This window comes from Protomyctophum parallelum (genome assembly GCF_964188405.1).
Source record: "Protomyctophum parallelum genome assembly, chromosome: 13".
In the NCBI taxonomy this organism is placed as follows: domain Eukaryota; kingdom Metazoa; phylum Chordata; class Actinopteri; order Myctophiformes; family Myctophidae; genus Protomyctophum; species Protomyctophum parallelum.
Genome location: NC_139708.1, coordinates 31511440 through 31519945, shown reverse-complemented (window position 1 = coordinate 31519945; position 8506 = coordinate 31511440).

Here is an 8506-nt window from a genome sequence, read left to right as displayed (position 1 = left end):
AAACGGCGTGCTATAGTATGCCGTACAGTATGGGCTATTAGACGAGCGTCTAAAAATGGGATAAAAACGTCTAAAAATAGTCGTCTAAAACACGTCTAAAAATAGACGTGTTTTAGACGTCTATTTTTAGACGTTTTTTATCCCATTTTTGACCATGGGCTATAGCCCGTACTGTACGGCATACTATAGCAAGCCGTTTTTCATCATTTTTTAGGATTTGAAAAAAAGTTAAAAAAAATCAAAAAAACGATGGGCTATAACCCATTGTTTTTTTTTCTTCATTTTTTTCAAATCCTCAAAAATGATGAAAAACGGCTTGCTATAGTATGCCATACAGTATGGGCTATTAGACGAGCGTCTAAGAATGGGATAAAAACGTCTAAAAATAGACGTCTAAAACACGTCTAAAAATAGACGTGTTTTAGACGTCTATTTTTAGACATTTTTTATCCCATTTTTGACCATGGGCTATAGCCCATACTGTACGGAATACTATAGCAAGCCGTTTTTCATCATTTTTGAGGATTTGAAAAAAATCAAAAAAATCAAAAAACGATGGGCTATAACCCATCGTTTTTTTTTTTACATTTTTTTTCAAATCCTCAAAAATGTAGAAAAACGGCGTGCTATAGTATGCCGTACAGTATGGGCTATTAGACGAGCGTCTAAAAATGGGATAAAAACGTCTAAAAATAGTCGTCTAAAACACGTCTAAAAATAGACGTGTTTTAGACGTCTATTTTTAGACGTTTTTTATCTCATTTCTGACCATGGGCTATAGCCCATACTGTACGGCATACTATAGCAAGCCGTTTTTCATCATTTTTGAGGATTTGAAAAAAATCTAAAAAATCTAAAAACGACGGGCTATAACCCATCGTTTTTTTTTTTTTATCTTTTTTTTCAAATCCTCAAAAATGTAGAAAAACGGCGTGCTATAGTATGCCGTACAGTATGGGCTATTAGACGAGCGTCTAAAAATGGGATAAAAACGTCTAAAAATAGTCGTCTAAAACACGTCTAAAAATAGACGTGTTTTAGACGTCTATTTTTAGACGTTTTTTATCCCATTTTTGACCATGGGCTATAGCCCGTACTGTACGGCATACTATAGCAAGCCGTTTTTCATCATTTTTTAGGATTTGAAAAAAAGTTAAAAAAAATCAAAAAAACGATGGGCTATAACCCATTGTTTTTTTTTCTTCATTTTTTTCAAATCCTCAAAAATGATGAAAAACGGCTTGCTATAGTATGCCGTACATTATGGGCTATTAGACGAGCGTCTAAGAATGGGATAAAAACGTCTAAAAATAGACGTCTAAAACACGTCTAAAAATAGACGTGTTTTAGACGTCTATTTTTAGAAATTTTTTATCCCATTTTTGACCATGGGCTATAGCCCATACTGTACGGAATACTATAGCAAGCCGTTTTTCATCATTTTTGAGGATTTGAAAAAAATCAAAAAAATCAAAAAACTATGGGCTATAACCCATCGGTTTTTTTTTTACATTTTTTTTCAAATCCTCAAAAATGTAGAAAAACGGCGTGCTATAGTATGCCGTACAGTATGGGCTATTAGACGAGCGTCTAAAAATGGGATAAAAACGTCTAAAAATAGTCGTCTAAAACACGTCTAAAAATAGACGTGTTTTAGACGTCTATTTTTAGACGTTTTTTATCTCATTTCTGACCATGGGCTATAGCCCATACTGTACGGCATACTATAGCAAGCCGTTTTTCATCATTTTTGAGGATTTGAAAAAAATAAAAAAAATAAAACAACGATGGGCTATAACCCATCGTTTTTCTTTTTTTTTTTTTTTTCAAATCCTCAAAAATGATGAAAAACGGCGTGCTATAGTATGCCGTACAGTATGGGCTATTAGACGAGCGTCTAAAAATGGGATAAAAACGTCTAAAAATAGTCGTCTAAAACACGTCTAAAAATAGACGTGTTTTAGACGTCTATTTTTAGACGTTTTTTATCCCATTTTTGACCATGGGCTATAGCCCGTACTGTACGGCATACTATAGCAAGCCGTTTTTCATCATTTTTGAGGATTTGAAAAAAAGTTAAAAAAAAATCAAAAAACGATGGGCTATATAACCCATTGTTTTTTTTTCTTCATTTTTTTCCAAATCCTCAAAAATGATGAAAAACGGCGTGCTATAGTATGCCGTACAGTATGGGCTATTAGACGAGCGTCTAAAAATGGGATAAAAACGTCTAAAAATAGACGTCTAAAACACGTCTATTTTTAGACGTGTTTTAGACGTCTATTTTTAGACGTTTTTTATCCCATTTGTGACCATGGGCTATAGCCCATACCGTACGGCATACTATAGCAAGCCGTTTTTCATAATTTTTTTGGATTTGAAAAAAATCTAAAAAATCTAAAAACGATGGGCTATAACCCATCGTTTTTTTTTTTTTTTAATCCTCAAAAATGATGAAAAACGGCGTGCTATAGTATGCCGTACAGTATGGGCTATTAGACGAGCGTCTAAAAATGGGATAAAAACGTCTAAAAATAGTGTCTAAAACACGTCTAAAATTTGACGTGTTTTAGACGTCTATTTTTTGACGTTTTTTATCCCATTTTTGACCATGGGCTATAGCCCGTACGGCATACTATAGCAAGCCGTTTTTCATCATTTTTTAGGATTTGAAAAAAATCTAAAAAATCTAAAAACGATGGGCTATAACCCATCGTTTTTTTTTTTTTTTAATCCTCAAAAATGATGAAAAACGGCGTGCTATAGTATGCCGTACAGTATGGGCTATTAGACGAGCGTCTAAAAATGGGATAAAAACGTCTAAAAATAGACGTCTAAAACACGTCTAAAAATAGACGTGTTTTAGACGTCTATTTTTTGACGTTTTTTATCCCATTTTTGACCATGGGCTATATCCCATACTGTACGGCATACTATAGCAAGCCGTTTTTCATCATTTTTGAGGATTTGAAAAAAATCAAAAAAATCAAAAAACGACGGGCTATAACCCATCGTTTTTTTTTTTTAATTTTTTTTCAAATCCTCAAAAATGTAGAAAAACGGCGTGCTATAGTATGCCGTACAGTATGGGCTATTAGACGAGCGTCTAAAAATGGGATAAAAACGTCTAAAAATAGTGTCTAAAACACGTCTAAAATTAGACGTGTTTTAGACGTCTATTTTTAGACGTTTTTTATCCCATTTTTGACCATGGGCTATAGCCCGTACTGTACGGCATACTATAGCAAGCCGTTTTTCATCATTTTTTAGGATTTGAAAAAAAGTTAAAAAAAATCAAAAAACGATGGGCTATAACCCATTGTTTTTTTTTCTTCTTTTTTTTCAAATCCTCAAAAATGATGAAAAACGGCTTGCTATAGTATGCCGTACAGTATGGGCTATTAGACGAGCGTCTAAGAATGGGATAGAAACGTCTAAAAATAGACGTCTAAAACACGTCTAAAAATAGACGTGTTTTAGACGTCTATTTTTAGACATTTTTTATCCCATTTTTGACCATGGGCTATAGCCCATACTGTACGGCATACTATAGCAAGCCGTTTTTCATCATTTTTTAGGATTTGAAAAAAAGTTAAAAAAAATCAAAAAACGATGGGCTATACCCATCGTTTTTTTTTCTTCATTTTTTTCAAATCCTCAAAAATGATGAAAAACGGCGTGCTATAGTATGCCGTACGATATGGGCTATAGCCCATGGTCCAAAATGATGAAAAACGAGGACAATTATTTTTTCAAAATGTTCAAATCCTCAAAAATTATGAAAAACGGCGTGCTATAGTATGCCGTACGATATGGGCTATAGCCCATGGTCCAAAATGATGAAAAACAAGGATAATTCTTTTTTCAAAAATTCAAAAAACGATGGGCTGTAACCCATCGTTTAAAAAAAAAATCTAATCCTCAGAAATGATGAAAAACGGCATGCTATAGTATGCCGTACGATATGGGCTATAGCCCATGGTCCAAAATGATGAAAAACGAGGAAAAAAAAAAAGATGGGCTATAACCCATCGTTTTTTTTTCATTTTTTCCGAATCCTCAAAAATGATGAAAAACGGCGTGCTATAGTATGCCGTACGATATGGGCTATAGCCCATGGTCCAAAATGATGACGTTCTCTACTGCAACATACTTAAAAGTATAGCGGTGTATGAGAATGGGTGTTGCGGAGGATGAGAAACAGTTTCTCATCCTCCGCAACACCCATGATTTTTTGCTAACAACATAGAATCCTACATTCTTACACCTAGCAACCCCATTCTAGCCTACTTAGGTTCATCTTACGGTGGACATGTTTGCCTGAAAAGGAATATTTGAAATGTTTCATAGTTTTAGAAATATAGTGCTTTCAATAAAATATAGTGGGGCTCAATGGCAGACATTGGCACGTCAAAAATCACTTTCACCTAGAAACTCCATTCACACTTTTTATTATTCAGCTTACATGCTGGAACATTTTTACTTTGAAATGTTTTATAGTTTCCGAGTTATTTAACTTAAACGCCCAATGCATTCTCTATGGCAATAGCACAAACGTTGGCATGCTACTAGTCCTACATACAAAATGAAGAAAAACAAGGATAAATAAAATTCAAAAAACGATGGGCTATAACTCATCGTTTTTTTCATTTTTTCATTTTTTTCAAATCCTCAAAAATGATGAAAAACGGCGTGCTATAGTATGCCGTACGATATGGGCTATAGCCCATGGTCCAGAATGCTGAAAAACGAGGACCAATTTTTTTTTTCAAAAATTCAAAAAACGATGGGCTGTAACCCATCGTTTTTTTCATTTTTTTCAAATCCTCAAAAATGATGAAAAACGGTGTGCTATAGTATGCCGTACGATATGGGCTGAAAAGGAATATTTGAAATGTTTCATAGTTTTAGAAATATAGTGCTTTCAAATTTACAATGGGGCTCAATGGCAGACATTGGCACGTCAAAAATCACTTTCACCTAGAAACTCCATTCACATTTTTTATTATTCAGCTTACTGTGGAGACACATGCTGGAACATTTTTACTTTGAAATGTTTTAAAGTTTCTGAGTTATTTAACTTAAACGCCCAATGCATTCTCTATGGCAATAGCACAAACTTTGGCATACATCTAGTTTTGATGAATTGAACAATGTGGACCAGCTGTTGTAAACAAGTGTAATGCTTAATTGGGTCGTCCACTCACAGTTGACAGTCTTTGTATTGAGTTTGTGCTTAAAATATACTGTAAATTCTACAAACTGTTAATAAATATTTCAATCAATCAATCAAAACTAGTCCTACATACAGAATGAAGAAAAACGAGGTTAAATAAAATTCAAAAAACGATCGTTTTTTTCATTTTTTTCAAATCCTCGAAAATGATGAAAAACGGCATGCTATAGTATGCCGTACGATATGGGCTATAGCCCATGGTCCAAAATGATGAAAAACGAGGATAAAAAAAAATCAAAATTCAAAAAACGATGGGCTATAACCCATCGTTTTTTTCATTTTTTTAAAATCCTCAAAAATGATGAAAAACGGCGTTATATAGTATGCCGTACGATATGGGCTATAGCCCATGGTCCAAACTGTCTGCAGTGACTAACGACTGCGAGGCAATCTAAATAGACTGTCGAACGTCGGAACGTGCATGGTCAGTTGGTCACAGACGGACCACTGTGATAGAGAGAGACAGACAGACAGACAGGACAGGAGGAGCACCTGCAAAACAGCAGCGTGTGGGTGCCTATTTGTTATTTAATTATGGTTCACAGGTTCAGGTTTTCGTTCACTAATATATCTTGTTGTATATTAAATTAAAAATACTTTAATAATTTAATATACAAGTTAATACAACTAACAAGGCCCAGGCCGTAGCGTAACGGTCTGGGCACCGGACTGGTAATCCAGTCGCAGTGTGCCGCGGGTTCGACTCCCGGACCCGACACGGCCTTTACTGCATGTCATCCCCCATCTCTCTCCCGTTTCCTGTCAGCCTACTGTCTGTCCCTTCAAAAATCAATAAAAGGCGTAAGCCGCAAAAAAATATCTTAAAAAAAAAGAAAAATACAACTAACAACACACAGTGAAAGTTGCAAATAGCGATATGTGCGTGCGTGCGTGCGGGGGGTGAGGCGGGCAGCAAGGGAAGCGAAGCGAGAGGAGAAACAGACAGCTTTATTGCGAATGCACTGAGCCACTTACTATGAGACCCTGCTGCTCATGTCTGTGTGTCTGTCCCGCTGTGACACCACCCGCCCGCCACCAGAGGGCGCAGCTGTAGCACACACACACACACACACACAGGGCGCAGCTGTAGCGCACACACACACACACACACACGAGCTGCGTTCGCTTCCCGCGTTTGCGCGTCTTACTTGTTTAATGTGTCATGTAGGTGCGTGCGTGCATGACAGCAAGGCAAGCGAGGTGAGAGGGAAACAGACAGGGACCCTGCATGAATTAAATAAAGTTGTAGGCCTACCCTGTCACAGGGTAGGCCCACAAATTTATTTAGTTGTCTGTTTCTCCTCTCGCTTCGCTTCCCTTGCTGCCCGCCTCACCCCCCGCACGCACGCTTTATTTAATTCATGCAGGTGTTCGTTCTTTATTTGTTTAACAACACACCAGTTAGTTGGGCTTGCAAGTTGCGTGTGCGTGCTGTGCGTGTGTATGAGAGAGGGGGGTGAGGCGGGCAGCAAGGCACGGGAGAAACCTATTTTTTCATGTAACCATGGTTTCAGGAAACGTATTGCCGTTGTTCATGTCGCAAAAACGAGGGCGAGGCTTGATTTCTTAGGGCGTGCCAGATCAAATTCAGCCGTGACATTTATTAACGTGAGAACAAAATTAAGGAAGGATCAGCTGTTTGCGATCACTTTATAAATGCCGTGGCGACGTGGGTGTACTACGAAACCTGCACTCGAATCTGTGGCAGATTTTACACTCGATTGATAAATGAGGGCCTGAGTCCCTAATTGCTCCATTTATCCTGAAAGGGTTAATATGCAACCACCTGAAAAGAAATATTCTGCAGTATCACTAATACAGATTTGATACATTTGATTATTTGTGCATAAAATCGGTTAAAGATAATCTACTTCTGTTTCAACAGTTAGGCCCTCATTTATCAACCGTGCGTACGCCAAAATATGGGCGCACGCCGAAATTACCGACATTTTCGGCATTTAACATTTCCGGCAAAGCTTGAAATTGAACTTGAGTAGGACAAATAGTCACGTCTACTCTTCAGCTGGCGTACGCTGTTTTTCTGTTTTACACAAGCGGAGCAGCCTTGTCTGAACTGCTGAGAGGCTGTCACAGGCATCTAAACATATATGTATTCACTCCTAAAATGTTTATATAAAAGGTATGTATAATGTATATGGGCTACATGTAAAAAATAAATAAATAAAAATGTTAAGGAATACATGTGTCATATGAAATTAGTAGGAGATAAAATCGCGCAATTAAAAACAATGTTGCAAGAGATGCTTAAGCCATTTAAACAGTGTTTTGCATGAGCGCATACATGCGAGGATTTGGGCTGTCTGTGCTGAAATATTTCCATGACGGGACGTTGGAGAGTATAGTGCAGCAGTCCCAACGTGGTATAGCCTACTGTAGCCTAATCTACAGCATGAAGGCCGATGTCTTTCTTACGGTATGTGCAATATAATAAACCCGACGCGTCGCTCAATGCCAAATGTACCGTGCCAGGCTCCCAGCGCAAGTGGGAACTGCATCGGAGATATATAGGTATATTACCCAGCCAAGCAACCACCAGCCACATGAGGCTATATACGGTTTTTGCTGCACATTCATATAATGACAGTTGACAGCCCGGCCGGCGGCCACTGCAGTGACTAACGTCTGCAATCTAAATAGACTGTCGTACGTCGGAACGTGCATGGTCAGTTGGTCACGGACGGACCACTGTGATAGAGAGAGACAGACAGACAGACACACTGGACAGGAGGAGCACCTGCAAAACAGCAGCGTGTGTGTGTGCCTATTTGTTATTTAATTATGGTTCACAGGTTCAGGTTTTCGTTCACTAATATATCTTGTTGTATATTAAATTAAAAATACTTTAATGATTTAATATACAACTAACAACACACAGTGAAACATTGCGATATGTGTGCCGGGGGTGAGGCGGGCAGCAAGGGAAACGAAGCGAGAGGAGAAACAGACAGCTTTATTTAATGTGTCATGTAGGTGCGTGCGTGCGTGGACATGACAGCAAGGCAAGCGAGGTGAGAGGGAACAGACAGGGTAGGCCTACAACTTTATTTAATTCATGCAGGTGTTCGTTGTTTATTTATTTAACAACACACCAGTTAGTTGGGCTTGCAAGTTGCGTGTGCGTGCAGCTTGTGTGCGTCTGTGTGTGTGTGTGTGTGTGTGTGTGTGTATGAGAGAGGGGGGTGAGGCGGGCAGAAAGGCACGGTAACCATGGTTTCCAGATCGTATAGCAGTGGTTCAGGTCGCAAAAAC